Source organism: Apium graveolens, chromosome 11 (genome assembly GCF_009905375.1).
Source record: "Apium graveolens cultivar Ventura chromosome 11, ASM990537v1, whole genome shotgun sequence".
Taxonomy (NCBI): Eukaryota; Viridiplantae; Streptophyta; class Magnoliopsida; order Apiales; family Apiaceae; genus Apium; species Apium graveolens.
In genome coordinates, this window is record NC_133657.1 from 23,309,814 (window position 1) to 23,330,360 (window position 20,547).

The 20,547-nt window shown below is 38.0% G+C and overlaps 2 non-coding genes across 2 annotated transcripts; both read right to left on the minus strand.

The window, feature by feature from the left end:
• Positions 1-6,976: 6,976 nt before the first annotated feature.
• Positions 6,977-7,083, minus strand: LOC141699408 (small nucleolar RNA R71). The gene has a single exon (XR_012565874.1). It is a non-coding gene; the product is annotated as a small nucleolar RNA R71 (small nucleolar RNA).
• Positions 7,084-14,221: 7,138 nt separating this feature from the next.
• LOC141699265 (small nucleolar RNA R71) lies at positions 14,222-14,328 on the minus strand. Its single transcript, XR_012565740.1, has one exon. It is a non-coding gene; the product is annotated as a small nucleolar RNA R71 (small nucleolar RNA).
• Positions 14,329-20,547: the final 6,219 nt, after the last annotated feature.

Consider the following 20,547-nt stretch of genomic DNA (forward strand, 5'->3'; position numbering starts at 1 on the left):
AGAAAAGTACCCCCATTTATTTTCTGTTTGATTCCGGGACGGAATCCTTTTAAGGAGGGGAGACTATAATAACCCCAAAATTTTCAACTTTTTGTAACCCTTGTGAATAGTGTTTTAGCTGAATGAAGAAACTTTTCATGCCACACTATGTAGGGGTTCTGTTATGGATATTCTGGGATATTATTAGTACTCTATGAAGTATATAAGTGTATGTAAAGATCGTCAGAATCCAATTCCGAACACTTTGGTTTTTCCCGGAAATCCACAAGATACGGAGAGAATTGAGTATAAGGTAACAGGATAAAAAGGATTTAAATTAAAGGATTATAATAGAGGATCATAAAAAGGAATATAATGTATTGAGAAAGGTTAAGGGAACCTAAGTAATAAGATCCCGGGTATGATCCTTCAAACGATAAACGAGAACGAAAGTTAAGCAAACCGTATAACAGATCAGCGGTCATTAGGCAAATGATTAGGAAGTTAATCAAAGGGATTAGGGGGAATGATGTCATCCAACCAATAGAAAGAGGACAAGGAAGGGAGGATGACATCATGAGGATGACATAAGCATGACATGGGAAGGAAGGAGGTGTGGTAGCTTTGTAACCACACAATTTCAAGGGCAAGAAAGTAATTGACTAAATCAAATACAAAACAAGTCAACCAAGCCAAGTAAAAATCATTCTCATCAAAAATCAAAAGCAACCAAGGCATGAGTTCTTCATTTGCTCTCGGCTTTTAGCATTTTTAAAGGCATAGAATTTCAAAACTCAAGATCCAAGCCTCCTAAATTGGTAAGATAATTCCCTAATCATCTTCATGCTTAGTTAGGACTATATCATGAGTTTAAGCCATTAATTCTTTCTCAATCTTCTTCATTTAATCAAAGAAGAAGACAATGAATAGTGTTTTCAAGTTTTTAACTTGAACTTTTTCTTGTTTTTCTTGAAGATCCAAGCATTCTTAAGACTTCTCAAAGCTTCTTAAGGCTTCCTAGCTCCACCCACCACTTCAAGGAAGGTATACCATCTCCAAACCCTAGATTCCTATATATTATAAGATGATTTTGATTAGTGGGTTGATATTGTAGTTTGTTGTTATGATTTAGAGTTTGGGATTTGGAATGGTAGTGAAATAGAATGGTAATTGTTGTGGTTTTGATTTAAAGGAACTTAAGTATGATTAAAGTTAAGTTTAAGCATAAGTATGAATGATTAAATTGAATTGGTTGGGGTTGTTATGATGTGATAAGGATGGATGTTTGTTGTGTGTTGGATTTGAGGTGGGTTTGTGGTTGGTTTTGTATGGTTTAAAATTGGGAAATCGCGTAAACATAGCCGTCATAACGTCCAATTTTCTTTGGACTGTTTTTGTGCATAGCATTAGGACCCGAGAACCCCCTGCTAGATTATGACCACTGCCATGTTTAGATAGCTCATGTTACGAGCTTCGTTTTGATATGTAGTTCGTTCGATTCCGATGCACGGTTTAGGAGAAACGACCGTTTCAAGTAACGGCGTTTCACGAACGAAACTTTTTCCCTCGCCTTACTTTGAAACATAGGTTAAAGACCAAAAAGGGTTAATTAATGTATGAAACATTTATGGTAAGTGTGTTAGGCAGTTGGTAAGACACTCGCGAAGGAATCGCTTTAAAACTCGTAAAGGTTAAATTATTAAAAATGGTGGAGCCGAGGGTACCCGAGTGACTTAAGCGAATCGGTGAGCGCAAAACAAGCGTTAGAGTCTAAGTTAGTTAAAGTATAGATTTACAAGTGATTTTGGTTTAATTCCAACTTACTTGTTGTTTATAGGTTACCAGACTCGTCCCGAGCCTTTCTCACCCCCAAGTCGCTCAGGCAAGTATTCTATCCGTTATACTGTTGTTGTGATGTATACATTTGTATATGCATGATCTTGCGATAAATGCATATTGGTTATTTAGCAAATTCTTGCGATATATTGTAGCATGTGATATGGTATATATGCATGCCTGTTTCATATTCTTGAAATATATATCTGTTGGTTCAGTTGATAATACCTATGCTAGAGGATAGCGGTAACTTGCATATACCCTTAGTATAGGGACCCAAAGGTGAAAATATTTTCTAAAACCGGGAGTCGAGGATCCCGAGTAGATTTTTGTATATATGGATATGGATATATATATATATTATATATATATATATGGTTATAGTTTTTCCAAACTATTAATCGAATAAGGTTTATTCGATAACTTTAAACTTTATTTTATTATTGAATATTATTTCGAATATTATTCGAAGGCGTATGACTCCTTTTGTTTATTTATCTGAATATTACTTGAATATTCATCGGAGGGCTTATGACTCTTTTATATTATTTATTGAATATTATTTGAATATTCATTCGAAGGCTTATGACTCAGTTTATATTATTTAATGAATATTATTTGAATATTCATTTGAGGATCTATGACTCCGATTATTTGTCGAGGTATATTCTTTATTTTATTAAAGAATAAGGTGTCAATAATCAACTTATTTTCGATTATTCAAATAAAGATAGTACTTTCATATAAGTATATCTTTGGTTATTTAATACTCGTTTCAAGTATAAGTTTTAATACTTCTACTTCAATTATTTTTATAAAGATTATTCTTTATGGGAATATTATTTAAATATTAACATTCAGTCATTTTCTAAATATTCTGGGGACTGATTTACTTCATTAAATCAGTTTTACTCCAAACACTCTTTAAAGTGTTTTCGAGTCTTTAAAATGATTTTCAAAAGTTAGAGCGGATCCCAAAACTATTTTTATATTTAAGATCTTCCTTTTAAAAAGGGGATTTAAATACTCGCTCAAAACATGGGGGATCCAGCTCGGTGGTGTGTTTTATATTCGCAACAAGGTTGCTGTCTTGGTAAAAGAGTTTTTGATTACTTGCCCAATATTCGGGAAGTAAAATTCTTGGAACAAGTTAATCCATTAACAGGCATCGCCTGGGAAATATCGGTGAGTTTTCCTTTCCAACTAGATACGACTTCTTGTTGGAGCCGTATCAACAAGTTTCTACTTGGGGAAAGGGGGAAACGAGCTTTACATTTCAGAGTCATGGATTTCATCTGAACTAGGAGTGGCGTAAGTGGTCGAGTAGCGCCGGCCCAGCCTTATTATATTGGCCCAAATGGCCTGGAAGTTCTGCTAAGGCGGTCCATTCCTTAGGAGTTCAGTGTTCGGTTGACAAGTAAATCCGACAGGTTCTCTTCTACATGTAGAAAATGGTGGGGTTGTACTACTACGACTGATCATCGTAAGTGGTCTTCCTGGCGCGGTAAACTCCCGTAATGAGTTCATCATCCATTTGGATAATTCTGCAACACTACCCGTAGCATTTCGATCGAAAGGCTACTAATGGGTGGTTGCCGAAGCATTGACAGGGTCAAACATTTTTATTGGTGTATCCATTGAATGAAGTATCTCGTAACTTCATCTCTTTTCAAAATATTTCAAAGATCAAATATTTTCAAGTTTTATTTGTGGTCTCATCTATGGGATGACCTCGTGAATCTTATAATACTTTGAACGGTGATAGTTCAAGTAGCTTTATAAATGATATAAGTGTGGGGAAGTATTTGTAACTTCATTCCTTGTTTTTACTTATATCTAGTAAGTAATTATCTTACACACGATAAAGATTCTAGTAAGTATCCATTTAGATACTTGTATTATTGTTATCACTACATATTATCTTGCGAGCTGTAAGGCTCACTCTTGCTTTATTTCTTCATCACACAACAACAGTTAGGAGAGATGGCCAGACTCCAGCAGACCCAGCGCAAGCGCGTGGGAAGCGTCCCGCGTCTTCCCGATGATGTTGTAGCTGCTATAGCTGCAGAGGTAGATCCATTATAGTTCAGACCATCTACCTTTGAGAATCAAATTATGTATAATTATAACTTGTGGCAGATAATGGCAATTAACTGTAAATTATCAAGTAATCATTTTGGGTTGTAATAATTTTAAATTGTGGATTCAAAGACTTGTACTTATTTCAATTTCATCTCTGAGACTATAACGGGTTGTGGTGTGTGTTAGTGTGGGGTCACAGCATGAGGTTATTTATTATTAATTAAGTGAAGTGATATTGTGGAAAGAAAGACCGTGACAACCCGGATCCCCGACCCCGGATCTGGGGGTGTTACAATTTTCTACTTGAATTTGGTTTTTATGTAATTTCCTATTCAGAGTAGGTTTTTATGTAATTTCCTATACAAATTAAGTTTTTGATGGGTTTTCAAGTTGGACTCAAATATTAGTTAAGTAGCTGATTTTGAATCTGATTGGGATTCCCAATGGGCTTAGGTTGTTTTCCTAGCATATATATACCCATATATTGTAGTCTTTTATTTCTTTTGAGACAGATAATTTGATGAGATTAAAATCGTGAGTTTACACTTGCAAACCTTTGAAAGTTGGTGGTTAATTCCTTTTTACTTTCTTATCCAGATTTCGTTTAGTTTGTGGGTGATTCATTTATTTAAGCAATCTAAACAAATCGATCATTTAGTTTTATTTCTTGGTTATTAAATTCTTTATAGAAGCAAGCAAACGTTATTTTTTTTGCAACATATCTGATCTACATAAAAAATATATATCAACTCCCCATGAACGGATCTACCACAGGCCTGCTGACGGCTTTGTCCCGGTTTGGATGAAGCACTTGAGGTTCGGGTGGAGTCCTCGTTGTCATATGTTTTTGAATTTTTTTTGTAAATATGTGTATAAGATTTCTCCAATGCAGATTACCCCGAATAGTATTAAGTCCATGGCCTGGTTTATTTCTTGCTATAATAAATACGGTTATCAGCCGACCCTGAAGCTTTTCCACCGGTTATTTTACGTTGTGAAGTCATGTCAGAAACCTTATTATGAGATTAGGTTTAGGGATATAGAGTGTGGATATGTGATAAGTGGATTTTATATCCACTTGGAACGCTTTATTACAAGCTTAAATTGGTGTTTTGGACTCAAGTTGTTGGTATTTTGATCTGTTTTGTGTTATTGCATTTTAGGTATCAGTTAAATGAAGAAATGAGCTTTTAAAGGAAATATGATGAAAAGTAATCAGATTTGGAAGCTAAGGCCATTGTCAAGTTGTAGAGAATCTCGTTAGCTTCGCGTGGGCAGTTGAATCGCCTAATTCTGACGAGTAGAACTCAAGTTATGGCCAAAATAAGATTCATCTGATTTTTTCCAAACAGGCTGCAGGCGCCCGCCTGCTGGAGAAGGCGCCCGCCTGCTGGAGGAGGCGCCCGCTTGCTGGTGGAGGCGCCCGCCAGGTGTGCCGCGCGGCCGCGCGCTGATGCGCGGCTGACTTCGCTGATTTCGCTGAAAAAGCCTTTTTTGAGTGGAATTTGACGATTTTAAGGGTCTAGGTCCAATATGGGCTTATATATACTTAAAAAAAGGGTTTTCATCATCCGGGAAAATTGGGATACCAAGAAGAAGACCTAAAATCACAAAACAGCTCCGAAAAAGAAGATCTTGTTTTCAACTTATGATTCTTTGAATTATTTGTAACTTTAGATGCTCGTTTTCATTCTTGTTGAACCTAGATCTCGTTTATTCGTACTTTAATTATTATTCAGTTTATTAAGACCTTGTTTTATACCATGCTTTTATTGGAACCCATGATGACGATGAGTTCAATTATGAACTAATCGTTGTCATGGGGTTCTAGCGGATTTACTTATGGATTTCAATAGTTAATTGTTTGATATCTTGGTATGTGGTGATTGTATGATATCCTAGTATTGGTTGTGCTTATTCGTCTTATGTGCGTATCTAACATATAAGATAGCGTGTTAATCTCAATTGAAGTGACGGTGAATATAGAGGTTTAGAACTTGCCATGCTAGCATATGTTCATGTATTTGTTATGCATGATTCGTAGTTAATTGTAACCATCTTACTTTCCCTATTTAATCAATATAGATAACTTGTGCTTAAACCATTATGTTGTCAAATTCTATAGACATATAGGGTCTCAATATAATTGGTGCCTATATGGCTTCTATCTCTTTTGTGGATGCTTGGTAGTAGGGTATTCGTACAACGAAAGTTGGCGTTTACTAGTTTCGTGTTATCTGATTAGTGTCATCACCATTACATGCTAAGGTTAAGAATAACAAGGCTATTGAATGAAGTTATTAATGAAGTTAGGATCCCATGTTTGTCATATATATTAATTCAACCTCAATTCTCTTAGTTAATGTTATTTAGTATAATCTCTTAGTTTAATAAAAACCCAATTTGTTATTTGTCTTAGCATTGAGCGATAACCATACATTGTTGTATAGGTGCATAAATTGAACTTAACCTAAACCAGTCTCTGTGGTAACGAATCTGATTTATATCTTATACTACTTGCGTGAATATTAACACGTGTTTTCGCCCTAACAAGTTTTTGGCGCCGCTTCCGGGGACTCAGTGTTAATTGTTTAATTTATGTGCTTGTCATCAGTGGTCGTTAAAGTTCACTGACTCGGATTCTTTTACTTTCACGGTTTATTTATTTGTGTTTCAGGTACTCATTACAATGGGAGATGTAGCAGCACGAACGAAAGCCATGATGGATTTTTCTCAACCCAAGATCAATGACATTCAATCTAGCATTATCAGGCCAGCTATAATAGCTAATACCTTTGAGATCAAGCCTGGCATAATTCAATGGGTGCAGAATTCAATCCAGTTTGGGGGTTCTTTAACGGAAGATCCCAATATGCACATTAGGGATTTCATTGAGATCTGCGACACCTTCAAGTTCAACGGTGTTTCTGAAGATGCTGTGAAGCTAAGACTGTTTCCATTCTCTCTGAGGGACAATGCTAAGAGCTGGTTACACTCTCTACCAGCTGGTTCAATTACTACTTGGGAGGATCTTGCTCAAAAATTTCTTACTAAATTCTTCCCTATGGCGAAGACAGCTGCAATGAGGAATGCTCTTACTCAATGTGCGCAGCAAACGAGAGAATCTTTGTATGAAGCTTGGGAGCGCTACAAGGAGATGCTTAGGAATTGCCCTCATCATGGAATTCCTGATTGGATTATCATCACTTGCTTCCATAACGGGTTGGGAGCACAGTCGAGACCCATGCTCGACGCAACATCATGTGGAGCATTATGGGCAAAGAGCTATGAGGAAGCTTATGATCGAATTGAACCGATGACTGCTAATAAATATCAGTATCCGACCCAGAGATGTCCACAGGGCAAGGTAGCGGGAGTTCTTGAAGAGGATACAGCTACAGCTATCACTGCTCAACTAAAGGCGTTGTTTATGTAGATCGATTCTCTGGCTAACTATGGTGTTAAGCAGATAACCAGTGTTTTTGAGCTATGCGCAGGTCAGCATGTAATGGAGCAATGCGCTATATCTAGTGACCCAGCTCAGTTTGTGAGTAACTTTTAGAGATCGCAATAACCAACTCCAGACACTTATCATCCTGACGACTGGAATCATCCTAACTTCAGCTGGAGCAACAATCAGAATGCGATGCAACAGCCGTTTTAGCAGTTTGGAAATAAGCTATTCAACCCTCCTGGTTTTCAGCAACAAATTACACCAAAACAACAAACTCATGGTGCATGTCTATCTTCGAATGAAAAATCTGAATTGGAGGAGTTGCGGCTTATATGTAAAAACCAGGCTCTTATATGCCAAAGTCAGACTGTTTCTATCAAGACTCTGGAGAACCAAATAGGGCAAATTGCTAATGCCTTATTGAATCGACCACCAGAAACGCTTCCTAGTGATAAGGAAACAAATCTACGCAAGAGGGAAGTTGAAGAACAGGTGAACGCCATCACATTAAGGTTTGGAAAAGTCACAATCCCCCGAATTCAGCAAGACGAAGAGCCTGAAAAATCTCAAGTTTCAGAAAATGTAGTTATGGCTGAAGAAGAAGTGCAGAAGGACGCAGGGGTGGAACCAAGGAAGACTATTGTGGAACACACTCCTCATGAGGCTAATACAGGGGAGAAACAGATCTATCCTCCACCTCTTTTTCCTAAGAGGTTGTAGAAGAATAAGCTGGATAAGCAGTTTGAGAAGTTTTTGGAGGTGTTCAAGAAACTTCATATCAACCTACCTTTCGCTCAAGCTCTTGAACAGATGCCTAGCTATGCGAGGTTTATGAAAGGTATTCTTTCTCGGAAAGTGAAGCTCGATGACTTAGAGACTGTTACTCTAACGGAGGAATGCAGTGTTGTGCTGCAACAGAAGTTGCCTCCGAAGCTTAAAGATCCTGGAAGCTTCACTATTATTTGCACCATCGGAAACTTATCGTTCGACAAGTGTTTATGTGATTTAGGAGCTAGCATCAATCTTATGCCCTTATCTATCTTTAAGAAGCTTGGTCTGCCTGATCCGAAACCAACATACATGTCATTGCAACTAGCTGACCGTTCCTCTCTTATCCACGGGGTATAGTGGAGGATGTCTTGGTCAAGGTGGATAAACTCATCTTCCCTGCCGACTTTGTAATTCTTGATTTCGAGGAAGATAAGAAGATTTCCATTATCTTGGGAAGACCATTCTTGGCTACAGGCCGAACTATGATCGATGTGCAAAAATGAGAGCTTTCGATGAAGGTTTACGATCAAAAGGTCACTTTTAATGTGTTCAAGGAAATAAAGTTACCCACAACTAAAGAAGAGTGTTTTAAAGTAGAGTGGGTCGACTCTGTAGTAAATTCTGAAGATAAAGAAGGAGCAGAGCAATTGCAGGATTTGAATGCACCTCCGTGGATGAGGAAGTTGGATTTGCCATTCGATTCTCTTGGGTTAGCAGAGTTGAAAATTTCTCAGGAGGATTTTGAACCATTTATTGAAGAAGCTCCCACACTTGAGCTCAACCGAATGCCAGATCACTTGAGTTATTCATTCTTAAGTGCACCCCATGATAAGGGGTTGGGATATATTTTTGATGATATAGAGAGTGGATGGATTGGATATTCCCGTGCCTATAGAGGGTTCTTCTCATGTGCAACAGGTAGTTGATAGGACTGGTGTTGGTGATGCACAAAATAGAAGATTGACTAGGCGTATGGAGGCCATGCATGTCATCCCCTGATATTTTACTGAAGATTTGACACACGCTTTCGGTACTGTTTTCCGAGACACTGGTGGCGAGGTTGATTGGCCACCTGATTCTCCACCCAAGGAGGGTGATCTTTCCAACGACTAGGTATGCCTGAAATCCTTATTATTACCCAGGGCCGACCCTATGTATTTGGGTGCCCTAGGCGGGATTCAAAAATGGTGCCCCATATTCATAACCAAAAAATCACAATAAGATATATTCATTGTATAAAAGAAAACTTACTTGAATCTAAAGTAGCAAGTGAATATAATGAATTTGTTGTACGCTGAATATCCAAGTTTTCAACCTTCTGCAATAATCTCCTGCAAGCCACTAGCCACTGATGTAGTATCATGAATATAGAACAGTCATCATTACTAGTACACAACAATGTCAAAATAAAGTTATAAAATGAGTTTACCTTTATTGATTTTGAAACTTTTATCTAGGCTTTTGAGATGTGAATCTCTCGATGATTTTGCTGTAATCTAGAGAAATTGCCAGCTTACTTTCAATAGACAATAAAGCCAATCCATTAAGTCTATCTTCAGACATCGAAGAGCGGAGATAAGATTTGATCAGTTTCAAATTTCAATCTAGAAAATGTCCTTTCCACCTCTACCACTGTAACAGGAATGGTCACAACGATTCCATAAGCTATCCAAGCATTTGGATAATTTATTTGTCTTGAACTAGAACTTAAATAATTAAGCACATCTATTGCCTTTGTTATCTCATCGGGTATTACCATTCGAAGCACTAGTAACTCGTTAAACAACTCTGCGCCAACAATATCATATCGCATATCATGTCTAAGAAATCTCTCAAGCTTCATGCAACAAGATTTTAACCCCTCATCATCACCAGATAAATGCTTCTTCAGGTTAAATAAAAACCCAAATTTTTCCTTATAATCTTGAAACTGTTTAAACCGTTCTTTGAGTTGAAAAGCACCTTGATCAACAATATACAAGAAATAATACCTTCTGAATTTTTGTTCAGCACTCAAGTTCTGATCATCATCAGCTGCAGTAAACCCAAGATCATTAAAATGAACAAGCCTACAAATTTTTCACTTTTCAGGAAACACAGGCTCCACATCCAACTCCAAAGCTAACTCTTTTGCCTCCTTCTTACAAGAGTCATAACCAGTTTCTCTAAACTCATTAAAGAAATTTATAAGTTCTTCCAATCTTGACAATGCAATATCAATATCAATATCTTCAAGTTGTAAGAAATTACTAACTGCATTAATGATATTTAACAAGTTAAACCAGATGCACATAGAAAATAGAAACTCAAAACTCTCAATTTCATTTTCAACTAAACTTCTAGCTTCACATCTTATCATAGAGTCTTGAGTTACATTATTAAGATGAAGCAATGCATCTCTTAGTTTAGAAGTCTGAAATCTTAGCGCTCTCACGCTTTCGATGTGACTTTCCCATCTTGTTGCACACAGTGGATTTAATGTTAGGCCGTTAACAAATTTCTTGAGAATTTCCCATCGCTGTTTTACTTTGTCCAAACCTTTCACATTTTTACTTTGTTTTGTTTATTAAATAAATTTATTAATTATATTTTTAAAGTAAATTAAAGTAAATTATATTTTAATTTTAAAATAAAGTTATCACAAAGATAATAATATATTTTAAAATTTTAATATGTCCCCCAATCACATATATGTTAATGTATTCTAATTAAAATTTGTATTTTAAAGTATAAAAAATAAAAAAATAAATAATATAAAAAATAAATACACCTATATACATATGTTATTGAAATATTTTGGTGCCCCTGTGCGCGGTGGTGCCCTAGGCGGCCGCCTTGGTCGCCTTACCCAAGGGCCGACCCTGTTATTACCTTCAATGAGGACATTGAAAATTTTAATTTTGGGGGTGATAATGTAAGGATTAGTAGTGTGTGTATCCATATAGATTTATATAGATTCATATTGCATGTTTAGTTGCAGTTCATTCATATTTTTGCATGATTGTTCATTTAGGACATATTTGTTTGTTTTTATGTGATTTCATATAGTTACATTTACATGCATATTTAGTATGATCCCTTAAGATGAATTATGATATTTGATAAGTTGATGTTGATTTGAGTGTGGTGATGACGAATAGAGGGATGTTTAAGTCCTAATGAATTGATTTGTATGCCAGAAACAAATATTTTCATAAAGTTTTATAGGGTTGCTTTTGATCTAGATCATGATCATACTTGTTTGTTGTTGAGATTTAATCACTTGGTTATATTTAGAATTTGTGATATTCTCGTAATGACGTAAAAACACTGATTTTTTTTATCTGGAGAAAAACTTGGATTTCATTGCTCGTTATTGTAAGGCTAGGCGTCAAATGGCTAGTAGCCGGCTCATATTTTTATAAGTAGTCTAGGGATGAATGAGATGGAGCGAAACACACTCATTCATAAATTATTGAAAAAAAAGAAAAAAAAGAATAAGCAAAAAAAAGAAAAAAAGTATGTGTTTATGCATAATTGATCCAGAGTGAGCTCTTTAATATTCGAGTTATTAAGTTCTAGGGGACTTTGTGCCTAGTGACCTAAGGCTTTTATAGTCTGGGATCCGCTAACCTAACGCTCACTACATGGGTATTATTGTATAAGTCTTTTGGGACCTCATTCATTGCACGGTCAAATAAGCATCTTTGTTATGTGTTCAATAATAGTGTGAATCCTTGTATAACTCTAGTAGAAAGGAGGTGTTGTGAGTCATAATGTGTTTATTGTCTATTCTATTTATAAACTTTTGATTGTTTCGATGATAGATTAGTTATGGTTATTGATCTAGTATCGAGAGATATCTGTTAAGCATTCCACACACGCACGTTTTTGGTTTGTGAGTTGGTTTGTGGGATTTATTCAAACTCTGTTTTAAGTCATTGCATTCTTAGAGGCATTGGCTTATTCATTTGGTTATGGTTATTCTGAGGGGATCAATTGCATTATCATTTAGTTGCATTCACGTAGTTGCATTCATGCATTAGGTTTGTTTTGTAGTTTTGAGTCTGTTTATGCTTGAGGACAAGCATCGATTCAAGTTTGGGGGTGTGATGAGTGGATTTTATATCCACTTGGAACGCTTCATTACTAGCTTAAATTGGTGTTTTGGACTCAAGTTGTTGGTATAATGATGTGTTTTTGTGTTATTGCATTTCAGGTATCAGTCAAATGAAGAAAGAAGAATTTAAAGGAAATATGATGAACATTGATCAGATTTGGAAGCCAAGGCCATTGTCAAGTTGTAGAGAATCTCGTTAGCTTCGCGTGGGCTGTTGAATCGCCTAATTCTGACGAGTAGAACTGAAGTTATGGCCAAAATAAGATTCATCAGATTTTTTCCAGACACGCTGTAGGCGCCCGCCTGTTGGAGGAGGCGCCCGCCTGCTGGTGGAGGCGCCCGCCTGGTATGCCGCGCGGCCGCGCGCTGATGCGCGGCTGACTTCGCTGAAAAAAGCCTTTTTGAGTGGAATTTGACGATTTTAAGGGTCCAGGTCCAATATGGACTTATATATAATTAAAAAAAGGGTTTTCATCATCCGAGAAGATTGGGATACCAAGAAAAAGACTTAGAAGCACAAAATAACCCCGAAAAAGAAGATCTTATTTTCAACTTGTAATTCTTTGAATTAGTTGTAACTTTGGATGCTCGTTTTCATTCTTGTTGAACCTAGATCTCGTTTATTCGTACTTTAATTATTATTCAGTTTATTAAGACCTTGTTTTATACCATGCTTTCATTAGAACCCATGATGACGATGAGTTCAATTATGAACTAATCGTTGTCATGGGGTTCCAGCGGATTTACTTATGGATTTCAATAGTTAATTGTTTGATATCTTGGTATGTGGTGATTGTATGATATCCTAATATTGGTTGTGCGTATTCGTCTTATGTGCGTATCTAACATTTAAGATAGCATGTTAATCTCTATTGAAGTGACAGTGAATATAGAGGTTTAGAACTTGCCATGCTAGCATGGTTCATGTATTTGTTATGCATGATTCGTAGGTAATTTTAACCATCTTACTTGCCCTATGTAATCAAGATAGATAACTTGTGCTTAAACCATTATGTTGTCAAATTTTATAGACATATAGGGTCTCAATATAATTGGTGCCTATTCAGATTCAATCTCTTTTGTGGATGCTTGGTAGTAGGGTATTCGTACAACGAAAGTTGGCGTTTACTAGTTTCGTGTTATCTGATTAGTGTCATCACCATTACATGCTATGGTTAAGAACAATAAGGCTATTGAATGAAGTATTTAATGAAGTTAGGAACCCATGTCTGTCATATATATTAATTCAACCTCAATTCTCTTAGTTAATGTTATTTAGTATAATCTCTTAGTTTAATAAAAACCCAATTTGTTATTTGTCTTAGCATTGAGCGATAACCATACATTTTTGCATAGGTGCATAAATTGAACTTAACCTAAACCAGTCTCTGTGGGAACGAATCTGATTTATATCTTATACTACTTGCGAACGCGTATACTTGCGTGAATATTAGCGCGTGTTTTCGCCCTAACAAGTTTTTGGTGCCGCTGTCGGGGACTCGGTGTTAATTATTTAGTTTATATGCTTGTCATCAGTGGTCGTTAAAGTTCACTGACTCAGATTCTTTTACTTTCACGGTTTATTTATTTGTGTTTCAGTTACTCGTTACAATGGGATATCCAGCAGCACGAACGAAAACCTTGATGGATTTTTCTCAACCCAAGATCAACGATATTCAATCTAGCATTGTCAGGCCAGCTATCACAGCTAATTCCTTTGAGATCAAGCCTGCCATAATTCAATGGGTGCAGAACTCAATCCAGTTTGGGGTTTCTTTAACGGAAGATCCCAATATGCACATTAGGGATTCATTGAGATTTGCGACACCTTCAAGTTCAACAGTGTTTCTGAAGATGCTGTGAAGCTGAGACTGTTTCCATTCTCTCTAAGGGACAAGGCTAAGAGTTGGTTACACTCTCTACTAGCTGGTTCAATTACTACTTGGGAGGATCTTGCTCAGAAATTTCTTACTAAATTCTTCCCTATGGCGAAGACAGCTGCAATGAGGAATGCTCTTACTCAATTTATGCAGTAAACGGGAGAATCTTTGTGTGAAGCTTGGGAGCGCTACAAGGAGATGCTTAGAAAGTGCCCTCATCATGGAATGCCTGATTAGACGATCATCACTTGCTTCTATAACAGGTTGGGAGCACATTCGAGACCCATGCTCGACGCAGCATCAGGTGGAGCATTATGGGCAAAGAGCTATGAGGAAGCTTATGATCTAATTGAACTGATGGCTGCTAATGAATATCAGTATCCAACCCAGAGATGTCCACATGGCAAGGTAGCAGGAGTTCTTGAAGAGGATATAGCTACGACTATCATTGCTCAACTAAATACATTGTCTATGAAGATCGATTCTCTGGCTAACTATGGTGTTAAACAGATAACCAGTGTTTTTGAGCTATGTGCAGGTCCGCATGTGATGGAGCAATGCGCTATATCTAGTGACTCGACTCAGTTTGTGAGCAACTTTCAGAGATCACAGCAACCAGCTCCAGACACTTATCATCTTGACGACTGGAATCATCCTAACTTCAGCTGGAGCAACAATCAGAATGATACATAGTAATTGAATTTTCGCATAATGTAGCGATGTTATACGATAAATATATATCGTAAAATGCTTAATTCCGCTATAAGCGTGACGTATAATTATAAGACCGAGAGTTGGTCGGGATTTTAAAATATAAACCCAGGAATTATTCCAACGATAGTATAGGATGATTAAAAGTCCATAATAGTACATTTTAAGGGACTCAACGTCCACTTATGAAAATTAAACACCTCGAACTTTTATTAAAGTAATTTCCAAAGATCGTATTACCTCAACTATAATTATTTCAACCTCGATTAAATATTAAAGATTATTATGTTACTCAAACATAAATTAGTTGAGACATATTATTTTAAATATTATTTTAAAGTAAACTCATTTGAGGTTTAATTATTTATTGATTAATATTTAATTATGTATTATTTATTAAATGATTTATTTATGATTTAGAAATCATAAAAAAAAACCTGATTTAAAATACTTTCTGATTTTTCGGAAAATCATTCGAATAATTTCAGATCGTCGGAGAATATTATCTCGACTTATTTTAAATATTTTGAATATAGTTTCAAAAGAAACTCCCCCTTATTTACTTATCTGTTGATAACGGTCAACTCACATCCTTAGTACTTACTCCGAAAACTTTCGGAAGTATATATATATATATGAGGTAAAGTAGTGTCTATCAACAAGTAAAACGCTTGGAGGAACTTCGATATAGTTCGATGATTCCAAGTAGATGATAGGATTCTTAAAAAGGACAAGGGACGGGTAGAGATCCAGTACTTCATGGACTGGGGAGACTACCAAATTTATTTTCTGTATGAGAAGGTACCATGTGTACTGAAGGACATACGAAGTATGCAAAATATACCCGGGCTGAATGGGGAAGCATATAAATACCGAATGCGGCTAGGGTGATAACCGGGATACGAAGGTGTCGTCCTTCTACTAGTAGAAAATGTTATTATTTCCGTAGTACGACTGATCATCGTATGCGGTGGCTCCAACGAATATCCTATTCTTCCAATTGGAATTGTGATGCAATACCGTAACCCAAGCCTAGGTGCCGGGTTTACCATTAAGGTATTCGCAGGATAATAATCCATTAAAAGATTGTTATCATAAGAAGGTGTGTATCACCAAGGAAAACTATTTTTGAATAAAATATAATTATCATATATGACGTTTTACTTGAGTTTATCATAAAGTCATTTCATACTGTACATTATTATGCTGGGCATTATAGCTCACACTTGTTTTCTTTAATTGACACAACACAACAGTGAATGAAGATGCCTATCATGAAACTCACAGCCAGGAAACGGGTAGGAAACGACCAGCTGTTCCGTAGGATGTTTGGTGTTGTACCACAGGTAGACCGAATAAGTTGGATTGGTTTTCAGTTGTTTTTAGTCCGACTTATTTATAAGTATGACTTATGTAAGGTAATAAATAAGAAACAAATATTTGGCCGACGGACTAGCCTTACTTAAAGGTTATTCCCTGGTAAGACTTAATTACTTTTGGGTTGTAATAATTATCACTTTATGGTTTAATTTACTCTAGTAATGAATGGTTCGTTTCCAAGACAATAACCTGTAAGTATGTGTGTGTGATAAGTGTGGGGTCATAAAGTGTGAGTATTTATATATTGTCATGCGAGGTATGTGGTATATAGTGATTAAGATGGCATGACCTCCGAGATCCCTGACCCCGGATTTTAGGGCGCCACAGAAATGGTATCAGAGCCTTAGGTTATCAAATCTTGGAAACGATAGGATATAAAATACGTAGCCAAAAGAATAATAAATAATCAATTAGAACTCACGTCGAGTTCGTCGTCAGGCTACATGGGTAGTCTTAGCAGTTTTACCCTCAAGGTACCAGTGAAGCCTATGGGGGAGGTTGACCCTGCTGATGATGTTATGGCCCCTGAGCGTGACCCTACTCCCGAGCCGGAGGACCCACCCATTGATGACTCAGATGATGACCCTACTGAGGATGCCCCGGAGGAGGAGACTGACCTTCTTGTCCCCATAGCTGATGGCGTTGAGATGCCCCAGGGAGATGACTTAGGCCGGAGGGATGTGGAGATGTACCCTCTCCCGACTGTTCGCTCTCCTACACCACACCCAGGGATGCAGAGCCCTTTGGCCTATACTGATGATGATGAGGAGGATGGGATGGACGCGCAGACCTACGAGGCTTATGACATATCCTCTAACGACCCAGACTCACCTCTACCACCCCCAACGACCATACATGTAGCTGTACATGATTGGATAGTGGCTCAGCTTAACGCTGAGCTCACCGCGGTATCTGCCCGCATCATAGAGCTACGACAGGCGCTGACAGCTGAGAGAGCCATCAGATTAGGATATCCAGGGGACTTCAGAGCTGTTTCCCCGGCCATAGCCCACAGAGAGATTGATGGGATCGAGATCCGTACCCGGGTTCAGATGAGGATGATGGCAGTTGGAGGATACATCCCGGTGGTTGACGGAGAGCTGATGTTGGCAGGAGCGATGATGAGGGTGCGTGACCTCACACGCAGTGACAGTGACTGAGGGACTAGTGACTATTTATGGACCGTGACGAAGGCTGGGTGACTTGTCACCAATTTTGATAGGATAACTGGTAGTAGATAGCGTTCCTAGCCCTTCAGGGTGCACGGTTTATGTATTTGCATTTCAGTATTCAGGACAAGTAATGATGTATTATAATCAAGCCATGTATGAACACAGGTAGTTGTTTCGTCCACAAGATACAATTGGGAGACCATATGGTATATATATCTAGCAATTATTAAGAAATTGATTTTCATATTATTGCACTTGATAAAAAAAACATGCTAGTTAATAAATGACATGCTTACATATGGATAAATTAATCCAATGGTAAAAAAATTTGCAACTAAATTGACAAATTTTCATTATCAGAACGATGCCACCCCGTAGAAGAGAAACTAGGGCACATCCCGCAGAATCTGTTAACCAACAACGGAATGAACCTGACCCGATAGTGAATGAAGAAAGTGAAGATGACCTAAACTATAATGAATATGATGAGGAAGAATATGTAGAAGAAGAGGCTGAGGATACCCATCAGGGAGGGAACCCCATGAATGAGTTTATGGAACTTTTAAGAGAAAATATGAACCAACAACCCATTCCACCACAATCGCATGCTGCCCAACAGACTGCAGCCACTGCCTTCAGGGCATTCAAATCCCTCAAACCCCCAAAGTTTCTAGGATCTGCCGACCCCGTTGAAGCACGGGCCTGGCTCAAGGAGATAGAAAAGTCCTTCGAGATACTAGGTGTGGAAGAATGACACAAGACCATTTTCGCTTCTTACATGCTGAAAGGAGAAGCTAATTACTGGTGGGAGTCCAAACGAAACCTAGAGACTGATGCTGTGATTCCATTAGATAGATTTACCCGACTGTTCTTAGAGAAGTATTTCCCTAGGTTTATGGAAACCCAGATGAGTTTCTAGAGTTGAAACAGGACAAGATGACTGTGGCAGAGTATCAGGCCAAGTTACTGAGTTGTCAAGATTTGTACATGAGTTCGTGAATACCGAAGAAAAGAAAGCGCGAAGGTTTCAGCTTGGTCTGAAATAATGGATCCAGAACCGAGTGGCAGTACTAGAGCTGACAGATTATGCCATCTTAGTGCAAAAAGCCTCGATTGTTGAAACTGGAAGTGAACAAAGTTTGAAGGAAAAGGAAAATAGGAAGAGGAAGATCGAAAGACAAGGTGGAGGAGTAGGAGTAGGAACCGGGAATAGGAGCCTTCCAAGCAGGTTCATTAGGGGAGTGGTGTCCCAACCTACGAGAGGCCCCAGATTCAGAAAGGCCCCTAGAGAGAGTGTTGGCCAGGGCGGCAGATAATCTAGGGAACTCATAGCCAGCCCCGCGCCCCTATACCGGAATGTCAAACATGTGGAAGAAGACACCTTGGAGTGTGCAGCCAGGCGAGAGCCCCTCTGAAATATTACAGGTGCAACCAACCCGGACACCTTGCCAACAACTGCCCCCAACCTAACAGGATGTGTTTCCAATGTAGGAAAGTTATGCACATGAGGAAGGATTGCCCGACATTGAAACCCCCAGCCTCAGGGATGAGCAGAGCTGCGTCCAACCGACCCCCAGTTGCTAAGACCTTCAACATGACCGTTCAGGATGCTGTCCGAAACACTGACGTGATAGCAGGTACCCTTCTGTTAAATTCCGAACATGCAAATGTCCTATTTGATTATGGAGAAACCAAGTCATTTATATCTCAAGATTTTGCTAAAATGTTAAAACTTAACGCCGTACTCTTACGTGAGGTATTACAAGTAGAAATAACAAACAAAAAAATAATTCTTGTGAATCAAGTACATCCCAAATGCAAGTTGAAATTAGAAGGGAAGGTCTTCGAGGTTGACATAATCCAATTTGCGTTAGGAGAATTTGATATAATCTTAGGAATGGAGTGGTTATCCAGTAATGGAGCGTAAATAGATTGTGAATGGAAGAGGGTAAAGATAAGACTGCAAAATTGAAAGGAAGTAGTGTTTAGAGGTCAACGACAGACCCAGAAATTTATGACCATGCTACAGGCAAAAAGATTGTTAAAGAAAGGTAACGAGGAATATTTGGCTTATGTGGTAGATACGAAGAAGGGAGTTCCTAATATACAGGATATACCCATAGTGAACGAATTCGAGGATGTGTTTCCAGAGAATTTACCAGGGTTGCCACCCGACAGGGAAATAAAATTCGCTATAGAATTAGCACCAGGAACGGCACCAGTGTCCAAGGCCCCTTATAGGCTAGCCCCAGTTGAGATGAAGGAATTAGCTTCTGAACTACAAGAATTATTAGATAATGGGATGATAAGACCCAGTGTGTCACCATGGGGAGCGCCAGTATTATTCGTCGGCAGTATGAGATTAAGCATAGACTATCGAGAATTGAATAAGCTGACTATTAAGAATAAGTACCCTCTCCCTAGGATTGATGACGTATTCGACCAACTCAAGGGATTGTACACTTTTTCAAAATAGATTTGAGAACAGGATATCACCAGTTGAAAATCAAACCTGAGGATATACCAAAGACTGCTTTTCGCACTAGGTATGGACACTATGAGTTCTTAGTCATGTCGTTTGGGCTAACCAATGCACCCGCAGCCTTTATGGATTTGATGAACAGAGTGTTCAAAACGTAACTAGATATATGTGTGATAGTTTTTATAGATGATATTCTAATCTACTCAAAGACAGAGAAAGAACATGCATAACATTTGAGGATAGTCTTAGAAATCTTAAGGAATGAGAAATTATATGCCAAGTTCTCGAAATGCGAGTTTTGGTTAAGGGAAGTTCAGTTCCTAGGGCATGTGGTGAGTAGCAAAGGAGTTTTAGTTGACCCCGCCAATATAGAGGCGGTATCCAACTGGGAAAGACCAACTACCCCAACAGAGGTTAGGAGTTTTGTGGGTTTAGCAGGATATTACCGGAGATTCGTGCAAGAATTTGCTAAGATAGCCGGCCCACTGACCAGACTTACCCGGAAGACAGAAAAGTTTGTATGGACAGAGAAATGTGAGGAAAGCTTTCAGGAATTGAAAAAGGGACTGGTGTCAGCACCAGTGCTCGCTCTTCCTGATGGAAAGGGAGAGTTTGTGATATACAGCGACGCATCACATAAAGGACTAGGATGTGTGCTTATGCAGCATGAAAAGGATATCGCGTATGCCTCTCGGCAATTG